The sequence below is a fragment of the Aotus nancymaae genome, unplaced genomic scaffold, assembly GCF_030222135.1.
Source record: "Aotus nancymaae isolate 86718 unplaced genomic scaffold, 86718_ANA_hifiasm-v0.15.2.pri h1tg000021l, whole genome shotgun sequence".
NCBI classification, from domain to species: domain Eukaryota; kingdom Metazoa; phylum Chordata; class Mammalia; order Primates; family Aotidae; genus Aotus; species Aotus nancymaae.
In genome coordinates, this window is record NW_026988433.1 from 10,182,683 (window position 1) to 10,197,028 (window position 14,346).

Here is a 14,346-nt window from a genome sequence, read left to right on the forward strand (position 1 = left end):
GTCCCACGTATCTGGGACTAAGAAAGGTTCCTGGAGCTGTTTCGGGAGAAAGATAAAATGGGGATTTGGGGCTGGCTGCCAACCCTCAAGTCTGAGAGTTAAGCCCTGCCCAGCCCCTGGAAGGCATGTGCCAGCCAGCCCTTGTTTCTGGTTATCTGCCTCCGTACCTTGAGGTGTGGTTTGCTCTTGGGTAACTGACTTCATCCTTGCAGATTTGCAGTGTGGTCTCCTCTTCTCTCAACCCATTTGGACTCATTCTTGGAAAGTCTGATCTTACAGGTCTGGGTCTGCTCCAGGCAGGTGGACCCAGGCTAATCCCAGCTCTTCCTGGCCCACCTACCACTCCTTTTTGTCTCTAAAGTCTGAGTCTTCCCACGCCTGCAGTGCTGAGCCTCTCACCCAGGAGCCCGTGTGGGGGCTTTTGGCTTTCTTTCCAAAGCAGGATTGTTCAGCACTAAGCCAGCCCCCTTAAAAGAGAGCTTGTATGGAGGTTGCACATTGAAAATCCCTGGAAAACCCTCAACAGATCATTGTCCAGAGCTACAGAGAGGCCACTGTAGTAAGATGGTATCAGTCTTTCCATTAATACACCCCTTGTATTCATGGGCTTTGTAACTTGGCACATATAACGTGGCTCTGAGATGCAGTTTACCTCCTTTATGGTCTCCATGTGGGACCTTCCATTTTAGGGAATAATAAGTGACAAAATCCATCTTTCCTAGCTGAATGAGTTTCATGTCTCCAAAGAAAGAAAATCTTTGCTTAGTTTCTCTGCTTTTCAGTTGCTGGGAGACCTTTTGTTGATTGTCAGCAGGGTTTTTCTGGTTTAATAATAAAATGCTAGGTATATTTTTCTAATGTGTAACACTGCCTACAAGTTTTTTTGGTTATGTGACTATTCTGTTGCAGTAAGAACAGAGTACTGTAGCTTTATTGGTGGAACGTTAGTAGAAATAAACTGCCTTTTTAGTGAAGGGAAGATTGTAGAAAGAGTCAAGTTCATTCGGTTCACTTGGAGGCTGTTAGGGACAGCCTCATCTGTTTCCTCTACCTTGGAACCTGAAGATTGTTTTTTAAAGAGAAAGGTAAATTCATCTGGCAGGATGTGTGTGTTTGTGTGTGTGTGTGTAAAAGTGACCTTCATACCGAAATACCCAACAGAAGTGTTGAGGACTGAGCGACTCCACTTATTAGCCTGCATAGTTCGTGTGAAATTACTCAGCAGTAGCTTGCTTTTCTGGGTGTAGTGCTTTTAAAACAAGGAAACAACTTGAAAACCAAAATACCTTAGCTCATCTAGTGACGATCACTGTAGATCCTGTTGTCCTGGTATTATGTGTTGCCTTTCTCAGGGAATGGCTGTAACATGAACAACTGAAATTTTTAGTCATGGTAGTTTCACTCACGTGGTAAAGCTGTGCATTGGTTTATGTTGGGGGTGATTGTGAGACACAATAGTAGAAAATATTTTATGAACTGTTTACTTTTGACCAAATGGAACATTAGTGATGGCGTGTTAAAGAACATTCTGGCTTTGGAATCACACACTCCAGACTGGACATGGCCACTTCCCAGCTGTGTGATTGCAGGCAGTCACTTCACCTGTCTTAGTAGCTGTTGGAAAAGGATAATATGACAGTAATACCTATTTCATAGAGCTAATGTGAGGATCAGGTGAGATAGTGCCTGTTAGTACTTAACACAGCTCATCAGTAGGGCTCAATAAAAAATAATTGCGATAGTTAATAATCACTTGTATTAATAGTTCTCTCATGAAAGATGACTGACAGTCAATACCAGATCATCCTGAAAGTTACTAGGATCCCATTTCAAGAATGTTGAGTAAATTATGATTTGCAGTTAGCCTAAGAAACATTTACCTTTTCCTTTTTTTTGAGAAAGGATCTTTCTCTGTCCCCCACAGTAGAGTGCAGTAGTGCAATCTCCATTCACTGCAACCTTCGCCTCCTCAAGTGATTCTTGTTCCTCAGCCTCCTGTGTAGCTGGGCTTACAGGTGTGTGTCACCATGCCCAGCTAATTTTTATATTTTTAGTAGAGATAGGGTTTCACCATGTTGGCCAGGTAGGTCTCGAACTTGTGGCCTCAAGTGATCTGCCTACCTAGGCCTCCCAAAGTGCTGAGATTACAGGTGTGAGCCACCATGCCTGCCCCACCCCCCCCCTTTTTTTTTTTTAATCTTTTCTTTAAGAGACAGAGTTTCGCTTTTCCCCAGGCTAGAGTGCAGTGGCAAGATCATAACTTACTGCAGCCTGAAACTCTTAGGCTTAAGAGATCCCCCTGTCTCAGCCTCCCAGGTAGCTAGAACTACTGATGCCCGGCGACACCAGCTTTTTTTTTTTTTTTGAGACAGAGTCTTGCTCTGTCACCCAAGCTGGAGTGCAGTGGCTGATCTCGGCTCACTGCAACCTCTGCCTCCCAGGTTCAAGCGATTCTCCTGCCTCAGCCTCCCGAGTAGCTGGGATTACAGGTGCCCGCCACCATGTCCCACTGATTTTTTGTATTTTCAGTAGAGATGGGGTTTCAGCATGTTGGCCAGGCTGGTTTTGAACTCCTGACCTCAGGTGACCTGCCCGCCTCAGGGTCCCATAGTGCTAGGATTATAGGCATGAGCCACCACACCCAGCCGCCACCAGCTAATTTTTTATTTTTGTTTTTTGTGGAGATGGGGTCTTGCTATGTTGCCTCTTAAATACCTGGCCTTAAACCATCTTCTCACCTTGGTTCCCCAAAGTGCTGGGATTACAGGCATGAGCCACCATGCCCAGCCATTTACCTTTCTATGGTCAAAATGATTATATATTTGAGTAAGTATAGGATGAAATGATAAATAAAATAGACCTTTCACCGCATAGAATCTCTTAACCTGATAGAATCTCTTAACCTGAACCGAAGGGTTTCTTTCCTTTTTTTTTTTTTAATTGGCAGAAGGAGTGTTTTAAATTGTAGAGTAAGACTTCTTTAAGCCTGAGGGGATATTTTGTGGAGGCTGGAAAATGTGGCTAGGTTTTCAAGGCATTCACTGTGAGGTTTAAGTGCAGCTGTTTATTATGCTTCACTTACATTGTTTTAATTGTGATGTGTGAGTTTCAGTACAGTTTAAGTAGTGAACATGATTTCAGAACTCCAGTCCTCATTTTCTGGGCCTGTGTGTCAGTTTCTCTCTTCCTGTTCCTCCTGTTCCTTATGCAGGTCCCTAAATGTGGTATATCCTTTGTGATCGTATGCTCTTGCTTGTGCTGCAGGCTGACGTTTCATATGCATGTATTTTATTTTTATTTAAAGTTATTTTTACATGGCAGTGGAATGTGCCTTCATCTGTCCACATTAACCCCATCGGACTTGCAGGACACTCCCTTAAAAGGAACTGTCGCTTACGGGATTAGGCAACTAAACCAGACCTCTTGAGTCACTTCTCCACTGTGCTTTCTGAGGAAATGCTTGTTGGTTGCTGCTAACTAAAGATTCCACTAATGATTCAAATCGGGATCTTTGTTTCCATGGCATGAAAATGCCCATGCCCCCATGCAAAAATGCTGAGGGTCTGAAAGACAGATTGTTCTGTGGAAAGTAAAGAGCTCTGGTCTGGACTGAAGCTGTTTCCCTAAGGCGTGTTCGGGTGTGATTTGTGTGTGGGGCTGAAAACTACTGCATGAATCATAATGGCTCATTGAAACATAGTGACCTTGCTTTAAATCCAGGGACTGCCTCCTGCACACACACTCGGAATGCTGGTGAGACTGTGTTTTAGAAGCTAACGTTTACACTCTTGGAGTATACTACTACTGGAGTTTGTTTTCATCCGTGTTGGATAATCATTAATGTACTTGGAAAGGCTTCAACTTTTACGTTTAAGTCTTCTTTTTCATGGACCTTTTACTTGAGTAAAAAATTACTGTGCCTAGGAATATGTTCTGAAATTCGATTGTATATCATTTTTTTTTCCTAAGTGAGGAATCAAGATTTCATGGAAAGCACGGAGCTGAGTTGTATGACCTTCTTGACTTAAACCCTGTGCTTCAGTTTCCTCAACTGTAAAGGAAGGATTATAATACGGCGATCTTTTAGGGTGCTTGTCACAACAGAATTGGTACAGAGGAAACATTCAGTTGAGGCCAGCTCCCCTTCTTTAAGAAGCACTTTTGAGAATATGTAGACTGGCTTAGATGAAATTTGATCCATTTCATTGGTTTTTTGCATTTGCTAAAAGTGCAGTGGGGGTGGCACTGCACAGTGGTCGGAGTCAGAACTGGCTTTTGATACCGTCAGTGTGACCTTTGACAAGTATTTAGTCTTTTTAATTGTTTCCTCAATGGAAATTAAGAAGAAAATAACAATAACCTTTTTAATAGCACTGTTGGGTAGATAAAATAAGTATGTAAGATGCCTAATGTGGTACTTAGCACAGAGTGAACACTTGGTAAATAGTTATTGTTAGCTAAAAGGCGTAGTCTCCTTGATACCCAAATGGAAGATTCCATTTCAGTTCCACAGCTATTGAACACTGCCATGTACAGGGCATTATAAAGGACAGCTACACAAATAGGGCATAATCCTTAGCTTATAATTTGGGAATAAACTAAACACAGAAATATCTGCAATACAAGAGAGAATAGAGTTTCTGTTAGGGAAGATGAAGGGTTCTAGAGATGGATGGTGGTGATGGCACAGTAATGTGAATGTACTCAATGCCACTCAGCTGTCAGCTGTTCTCTTCAAAATGGTTATGATAGAAAATTTTGTGTATACTATACCACAATTTTTTAAAAAACAGAGTAAGAAAAAGGCCAGTCTGGGTGCAGTGGCTCACACCTGTAATCTTAGTACTTTGGGAGGCCGAGGTGGGGGGATTGTTTAAGCCCAGTAGTTTATTGCCCAGACTGGGAGACCAGTCTGGGCAATATGGCAAAACTCCATCTTTACAAAAAAAAAAAAAAAAAAAAAATAGCTGGGCATAGTGCCTTACACCTGTAGTCCCAACTATTCAAGAGGCTGAGGTGGGAGGATCATCTGAGCCTGGGAGTTTGAGACTGTGATGCTGTGGTGAACCATGATCATGCCACTGCACTTCAGCCTGGGTGACAGAGTGAGACTGTCTCAAAAAAAAAAAAAAAAAAAGGCCAGATGTGAATTATAAATGACATTGAAGTTCGGATGAAGAAAGCTCTCTGGCTGGATGAGGTTTCTGATGCAAGAGACAGACTTTGTTTTTTTTTTTTTTAAACTTAGGTCCCCACAAAACAAAAGAGACAGACTTTGATAGGTAAGCATTAAGAAAATAAATTATTAAATAGAATAATATCTACCAGAGGGCACAGAGAATAAACAACATTGTGTACCTGCCACGCAGCCAAGGAAGTGAACGCTGCCAACCTGGCGGAAGCCCCCCACCCCGTGTGCTCTGCCCTCAGTGTGCTCTTCCCCGTGCCCACTAATGGAATTAGAGATTTATTTCTCTAAGTAGGCTTTTGATGGACAAAAATGGGGGCTCAGGAGGAAGTGACACAGGCACAGAGGCAGGAAAGCAGGGGCAGGTTGTCTGACAAGTTCTTGTCTACTTTGGCCAGATGGCATTTGCTTGTATGTAGAGAAATGACAAGAAATAGGGCTGGTGAGGGAGAGTGTCAGGGTGTGCTCCCCGTGGTGGTTAATTTAGGGAGCAGGGAGCTTCCTGACCATTTTGAAGCAGAGAAGCAGTTGGATGAGACTGCTGTTTAGGAAGGTTAATCTGGCAGCAGAGCATGAGCTGGATTGGCATGGGGAGACTCCTCGCATGACAGGACCAGGTTGGCGGTGGATGTGGGGGTTAGGAAGAAATTAGGATTTGAGCTAGGGCTCTGGGAGAGAGATTCAGACCAGCTGGCCAGACCCCCTTTCTCATGTCCCCTCTCCTGCTGACCTTCCGAAGTGCTTTCCCCACCTCAGTCACAGACACATGGTCCCTGAGCTTCTTTGTATACCTCTCCTTTGGCACTTGACACACATTTTGTAAGTCAAATGTGTCCCTCACTGGCTTGGGGGCTGCATTTTATGTTTGTCTTTTTGTCCTTGGCACCCATCACAGTGCCTGGCACCCACGATGTGCCTGGTTAGTGCTACTGAGTGAGTGGTGCTAACTGGACTTCAATTGGAAGTGAGTAGGAGACGGGGCCATGGTGAGTGGGGAGGGGAGGGACAGTGGGGTGCAGGAGGGAGGGCGTCATTGAGGCTAGGTTAGGCCGAGTGTGAGGGACAGGCAGGGTTCTGTCCTGCAGGCAGTTGGAGTACGGTTCTGGAGCTCAGAGGGACTGCTTTGCTTGGAAATAGAAATTCAAACCACTCCATGCCTGTAATCCCAGCACTTTGGGAGACTGAGGCGGGTGGGTCACGAGGTCAAGAGATGGAGACCATCCTGGCCAACATGGTGAAACCCCGTCTCTACTAATAATACAAAAATTAGCTGGGCATGGTGGTGCACGCCTGTAGTCCCAGCTGCTTAGGAGGCTGAGGCAGGAGAATTGCTTGAACCTGGGAGGCAGAGGTTGCAGTGAGTTGAGATCATGTCACTGCACTCCAGCCTGGCAACAGAGCGAGACTCTGTCTCAAAAAAGAGAAAAGAAATTCAAGCCACTCTCCTCCAAGTGCTTGTGGAAATCAAGGACAATATAAAAGTTTGAAAGACCGCTAGGAGCTATTAGTGGGTTAGGAGAAGGAAAGAAGCGCAATTGAAGGAAGGGGAGAAACAAGAGAAACAAGTCAGATGACCTAATGTCCTGTTAGAGACTGGCCGGAAGAGGAACCCAGTAGACTGCACTGTTTGACCCTCACTGGTCTGTCTTATGCAGAATGGTTGTGCTCTTGAGCTGAGGAATGCCAGCCTTGTTGCCTGTTTGGCTTTGATTACAGTATTTGTAGCAAAATGTCGATATGGGGATTCATGCCAGGTGTGCGGTGGGAGGTGATCTAGAAGACCGTGTGTCAGCCACTCGTAGGTCATCCCTGGCGCTCAGAACATGCTGAGACAAGAGTTGTCGTTATTTCCTTCCCTAGCTATGTGAGTTTTAAGACAGTCCTGGAGGAGGACTGTCTTAATGATACAAAAGCAGAGGAAAAGTCTTTGTAGAATTTCTTCTAAGGGAAGAATGAAAGTAAAAAGGTGACTTAACTTTGCTGTCTCTAGGTTCCACTACATTTTCAAAGTATTTGTCATGGAATTGTGAGGAACATTGTCCATTACTTTGTCAAAGAGTTTATGTGAAAAGTGGATATGTGTATAATTTGTTATATTTCAAACAGCGTTATAGCTAATGTTTCTTTCAAATCAGTTATCTCCAAGGTTAACTAATGGCACCTCGAGATTATATTTATATCCGCAGCCCAGTGCCTAGGATAGTAGAGGGACATAGTGCTAATTTGTGTTTGTCATCAGAGCTGGGTGTGGTGGTTCACACCTGTAAGTCCAGCTACTCCAAAGGCTGAGGTGGGTGGATCTCTTGAGCCCTATGAGTTTGAGACCAGCCTGGGCAACATAGTGAGACCCTGTCTCTAAAAAAAATTTTTTTAAAGTGGGCTAACATGTTTGCCATCAGGTGGCAGTTTTCATTAATGTGAACATGACTGAGGTCAAGGAAGTTTATTCATATACCCAACCTTTGTGGAGCCCTGTGGTATGCCACTTAGGGGATGTGAAACCGGTAAGCCACATAGTTTTCATTATTTAGGATCGTGCAGGTGTACAGGGTACACGTGAAACAGTAGTGAGGCCTATACGCTGGTAGGGGGAGATCCAGTAAGCCTTTGGAAGGTGGGGAGTCAGCAGGGAATATTTTCTGGAAATGAATGACTCATAAGCTGTGATTCAGAGAATGAGTTAAGAGTTAGACAGGTAATGAGCGAGAAGGGCTTCCAGGCATATGGGAGGAACAAAGGCACCTAGGAAAGCAGCCAGGACAGAGTGTGTGCCTGCACGCAGGAATATTACAAGCATGGCTGGAGTATCCAGGGCAGGGCATAGTAGGGGCTGAGGCCCAAGAGGCATTCAGGGACCAGATGGCCTCATCTGCCCTGTTAAGGAGCTTGGGCTTGATCCTCTAGGCAGGGAGCCGTTGGAGGATTTAAGCCAGGGAGTGCTGTGGTTGGTCACACTTGTCGTTTATGTAGATGAGTCTTGCAACCAGGGGAAGGATGGATTTGAGGGGGATGAGATTAGAAAGCTGAGAGATTAGTTAGGAGGCTGAAAGATGGTTGATGAAAATGATCTTTGAGCAGCCGAGATAACCGACTTCAAGGACATATGCTGGACTCACAGCAGAGCCTGCTGAGTCTTGCTTTGCGCACAGTTCAAATGATAATTCACTTAGTCATATGGTTTATCTGCCAGTGGCAAATGTTAAAAGATTGTAGGGAAAAACTAGAAGAACCAATAACATCATCAGGAAATAAGTGACAGAGAAAGAGGAGGCAAAAGTTATAAAGCTGCACAAAAATTGGAAAGTCGACTGTTGAAGCATTGCAGTTAAGACAGGTTTCGGGTTGTTAGGAAGCTTCAGGGCAAGTGTTTAACCTTCCTAAATGACAGTTTCCTCCAGTTTAAAATGAGAGTTAGTAATACCATCCTTACTGAGTTATTCTGGGGATTAAATAAGATAATATTTATAAACTGTTTTATACCATGCCTGGCAGGAAAAAGAACCCAGTAAATGGAAGCTGTTACTGTGAATACATTTTGTGGCCGTTTGATTAGGGTAGTGTTTCCCATAGGTCTCTAATTTTGTGCATGTTAATTGTATTATAATTACATTTTAAAAAGTTCCATGGTAAATCAATTTGGGAAACTGTGAATTAAAGAGATGTTTGTTTTTTGAGACAGGGTCTCACTCTGTGTCCCAGATGGTTAGAATGTGGTGGCGTGACCATAGCTTACTGCAGCCTCCATCAAGTGAGCCTCCTGAGTAGCTGGGATTACAGGCGCTTGCCACTATGCCTGGTTAACTTTTTTGATGTCTAGTGTAGATGAAGTCTTGCTGTGTTGCCTGGGCTGGTCTGAAACTCCTGAGCTCAAGCAGTCGTTCTGCCTTGGCCTCTCAGGTGTTGGGATTATAGCTTGAGCCACCACACTGGCCAAGAGGGCTTTTGTTTTGTTTTTTCTTCTGCTAGGGTGTGTGGTGAAGCTCCAGAGGGGAAGCCTACACAGTATTTCTCATCACACTTGATTGCAGAGCTCTTAGAAAGGCTCACAGGACTGGGTCCCTGGGGCATGCTTTGGCAAATGCTTCTTTACGGAAGAAACATATCCGTCTGCTTTCATAGCCCAAGGGTATTGCTTTATCAGAGACAGCTCCGTAGTTACTTGATATTCATAATGACAATTCTACATCATCAAGGAAAGCTATCTTAGTTTCATGTACTCTGTTTAAGAAGGCAGGGAAGTATGATATGTTTTATTTCTGATCCCAACTAATCAAACCTTTAAAATAATATTTTTTATGTTTATTATAGAAAACTTTGAAAATACAGAAAACCCTAAAGAAGAAAAGTATAATCACATCATACCACTACCCAGATATAAACACTGTTAACAAAGCATTTAGGTTTTTTTTCTTTGTTTTCCTCTTTTGGGATGATTCTGTATGTAGAGTTTTTGTTTGATTTTAACCTAAAGTTATACTCTGGGCATTTTCTTTTTAAATCAGAATATTGTTACGTGACGTGATTTTTAACAGCTACATGATATTTCATTATGTGAATGTGTCATTTATGTAACCATTCCTTTACTGGATATTTAGGCACTTTTTTGCTGTTATAAATTATAATGCAATTAACATGTTTGAAATCTGTTTAAAACAAATCTGTTAAAGTGATCAACATTTAACTTTTTTTTTAGTAAGTCTTAAGTATCTAGGCAATTTTTAGGTAGAATATCTGATCCCCTACATGAGATATGATTATATAGTTTTTGTTATGAAATTTCAGTGGCATAATCTCAAGTAGCATATTCTCTTTTGACTAATCCCTTTCTCTACCCACAGACTGAAAAAAAGTTCCGTTATTAGAATAGCCTTTTCTCATTTAAACAGAATAGAAGATGAGTAATTGGAGTCATGTGAGAGTTAAATTTTATCTATTGAACCAAATTCTGAGTCAGGTGTTGGAAAGTTCATGTTATGATATATTTTAAATGTAAAAACAAAACTGTCAAAAGATACAGTCTTAATAAATATAAATCGAAGGGTCCACCTGGATAGGCACTTTCTTATTTGCACCTGTGTAAAGACTAGTCCAAAAAATTCTCAGACGTGAATTTCCAGAAATTGTGGTAAAAAGGAAATAGAGATGGGGTTGGGAGAGACAAACCTGAGCTCTTCCTAAACAAATGAATGCTTTGCTTGTTGGTCCTGGCCAGAAACTATTAATAAGAAAATCAGACTTTAGGAATTCTGTCTTCCATAAGCTGCTTTTTTTGGGTTGGGAGGGAAGTAGAAGCTATTAACTGACACCCCTCGTGGTCATGTGGTCATGACTAGGTGTCTGGACGTTTCTGCTTCCACACCGGAATCTCATAAAGGGTCAAATGTGTTTGCTTCCAGATCCATTCATTCTGGTTTTGGGGTATAGTAATGCTGTGATTTCATTAAATCCTGGGGCAGCCAGTGAACCGTGAGTGAAAAGAGAAAGTTATTTCTACAAAAACTGTCAACTGAGTGCCTTGGAAAGCATTAGTTAATATAAATTGATTATCTTGAAAGAAAACTTGCTGGTCAATTAGGTGTGGACTAGATAGGGGGATATTTTATAGCCTGTGCCAGTTACCAGAACCATTCACACCTGTTATTATATTTCTTTATTACTGTAACTATTATCCACATAACAAGTCCAAGAAGAAGGGAGAGCTTGTTTTTCCTCTGAGTATTAGAAAATATGTCTTCTGGCCGGGTGCACAGTGGCTCACGCCTGTAGTCCTAGCACTTTGGGAGGCTGAGGTGGGGGGATCATGAGGTCAAGAAATCGGGATCATCCTGGCCAACATGGTGAAATCCTGTCTCTACTAAAAATACAAAAATTAGCTGGGCGTGGTGGCACGTGCCTGTAGTCCCAGCTACTCGGGAGGCTGAGGCAGGAGAATTGCTTGAACCCCAGAGGTGGAGGTTGCAGTGAGCTGAGATGGTGCCACTACACTCTAGCCTGGTGACAGAGCGAGACTCCGTCTCAAAAAAAGAAAAAAAAATAATGTCTTCTAGGAAAAACCAAAACCCAACCCTGGTAAGTTGTGCCTGCCAGCCCTAGAAACTGTCAAGTGTGTCACTTTCCATCTTCCCTAGGAATAGTCCGTTTATTTTCAAGCCTAGCTTTTTGTATTTCTGTGGTTAGCTGCAGTTAGACATATCAATTTTTAGATTCACATCAGCTACATATGGAGGGGATCGTTTAAGTCTAGATCCCACTGTCTGCTCCTTTTGGAGGGAAGCAGGTTTTCTCTCAATAATGATTTTGATGTCTCCAATCAAAAATAGCTATCTTTATTAATCTAATAGTTGGAAGTTAGAGGTTCTGTGTGCTGAGTAAGTTGTTTAGTGGAACATTCGATAAGCAGCTGGTAAGTTTCCTTCCTGAGTGGGCTGTAGCCTTGGAGATGGTTTCACACAGCCCCCAGGATTGTCATATTTTAGGACTGTTTCATAATGTTCTCCGATTTTTTAGCTATATTTCTGTATTTTCAGATCTTTTAATTTCGTCAACATGTTAAATAGTCGAAGTCTGCAACTGTTCCCCCTGCCATAAAACCGAAGATCTGAATTGAATTAAGCCAGATTAATGTGTTTACAGCACATCTGTGGGATATTGTAGGCCTGGATTACAGGCTTCACCTGAAGGCCTGAATTCAGGTGGAGACTGGTGAAATTAGTTTATCACTGGGAATATCTTTTTACTGAATGAAGGTGAATTTGGGCTTTTAAATAACCTAGCCTTTAATGTAAAGCCCAAATTCAAATTGCATGTTACTTTGGTGAAATTTACCTTGAAATTAGTTGGTGGGATAAATCAAGTATAGTAAAATATGAAGAGATACAATTAACCTAGCTGAATGCACGCCAGCCTTTCTTTATCAAACCTAATCCATAAACTTGCTGTATTTAAGGTCTTAATGCCATTTGAGAATATTTCTACTAGTAGAATAGTACAAAAGCTAAGATTTGTTTCATTCTTTTTCTTTGTGTAATATAGATAACTTTGTATTTAATTTTATCTGGAGAGGAAAAGATCAAAATCAAATTTCCCACCAAGAGTAACTACTATTCCTTTGAGAAGGGCCAGCTGAGCTTGAGGGCAACCAATGTACAGGATGGATCTTAGACATATTTTACTGGAGAGCAGGGCAGCAGTGGCATCCCAGAACGACTAGCCTTCTATCAGAGATAAAATTTTCATTACTTGATAATGATACTCCCAAAAAGCTTATTGGTCATTTTTGGAAATTGTTGCTCAGGCATGAACTCAGTCTTCCAAAAGTTGGTTTAAAAAGAAAAAATAGAGGAAAAAACCAAGCATTTATCCTGCTTTTCATGTATAAACTATATTTCACATAGTCAAATAGATGAGGCAAAAAGCTCCTTATAGAAAAAAATGGAGCCAACACATGCAGAGGATGATATTAAAGGATTATTGTTAATTTTGCTAAATGTGATTATGGCATTGTAGCTAGGGTTAAAAGTTCCTACCTGTTAGAAGTATTATAACATTTTTAAGGGTAAATGATTTTAAGGGTAAATGATTTACCCAGTTGGGCAAATGTTGCTAATTGTCGAACCTAGGAGATGGTTATACATAGTTTCATCATACTCATCTCTCTACTTTTGCTTTTGAAAGTATCTTCAATAAAAGGTTCTTAAAAAAGATTATAGGCCATGCGTGGTGGCTCACACCTGTAATCCCAGCACTTTGGGAGGCCGAGGCGGGTGGATCACAAGGTCAGGTGTTTGAGACCAGCCTGACCAACATGGTGAAACCCTGGCTCTACTAAAAATACAAAAATTAGCTGGGCGTGGTGGTGCACGCCTGTAATCCCAGCTACTCAGGAGTCTGAGGCAGGAGAATCCCTTGAACCTGGGAGGTGGAGGTTGCAGTGAGTCAAGATCGCATCACTGCACTGCAGCCTGGGTGACAGTGATACTGCGTCTCAAAAAAAAAAAAAAAAAAAAAAAAAGATTATAAATAGGAATGAACCTTAAATGATTGTTGTTATAACTTGAAAATAGAGAAATAGTAAACTAGTAAATTTCCATTTGATCCTGTGCTGGAGTGCAGTGGTGCAATTATAGCTCACTGCGGCCTTGCCCTTCCTGGCTCAAGCAATCCTCCTTCCCCAGCCTCCCCAGTAGTTGGGACCACAGATGTGTGCTGCCACACCTGGCTCATTTTTAATTGTTTGTAGAGATGGGGGTCTCACTCTATTGCCCAGGCCGTTCTCCAACCAACTCCTGGTCTCAAACAGTCCTCCTGCCTGGGCCTCCCAGAGGATTAAGGGCATGAGCCGCTGTACCCCACGTAATTTATTTTTAGAGATAGGGTCTCACTAGGTTGCCCAGACTGGCCTCTCACTCTTAGGCTCAAGTGATCCTCCTGCTTTAGCCTCCCTGTAGCTGGGGCTACAGTTGTGAGCCACTGCACAGCGGTAAGATTGCAGTCTGGAGGGAGTTACTGGCAGTTGTAACTTTGACAGCTCACTTAACCTTCCTAAGATTGTATTTCCTGTCTCTTGAGTAAAATGAGGACAAGTTTGTGTCACTGTCACAGAGAGGATAGAATGGAGACAGTAGAACTAAGAGAAGGTGGCACATGCTAGGCATGCTCAACAAATGTCAGCAAATTTTGTGGAAATGTGGAAGACGCTGACAAGAGCAAAGTTTTCAGATCAGCACCAGTAACTTGTCTTACTTAAGTTGTTAAAATCACATCTGTTTTGATTTTTCCCCTTTTTCTCTCTTGAGCCTTTTACTGGAAGAGCAGATGCAGTCTGGGGCTGCATTGCTGCAGTACAAAGTGAATGGCACTCCCTGGAGTTGGGTGGTGCACAATACTCAGTGCCTTATGTGGGAGGGTGGGCTCCACTGAGACTCTGAGCCAGACTCCCTGTGATGATGGTGTCCCCCCCAAGCCTGGCACACAGAGGTGCTTCCCAAGTATTTCTTGTATGAATGAATGAACGGACATGGGCCAGCCACTGTGTTGGAGCATATTGTTGCGGCCCTGATGAACTGTAGGTATGGAAGCTTGGGAATTAGGGTTTTTCTGTTTGTTTTGTTTTTTGTCATTTTTTTTTCTTTTTGTGGAGAATGATGTCCAACTCTGTT

The 14,346-nt window shown here is 42.5% G+C and overlaps 1 protein-coding gene across 1 annotated transcript in view; it reads left to right on the forward strand.

Moving 5' to 3' along the window:
• Positions 1 to 14,346, forward strand: part of VPS37B (VPS37B subunit of ESCRT-I) — a 32,501-nt gene that overhangs the window by 1,095 nt on the left and 17,060 nt on the right. The gene's annotated exons all lie outside the window — the stretch shown is intronic.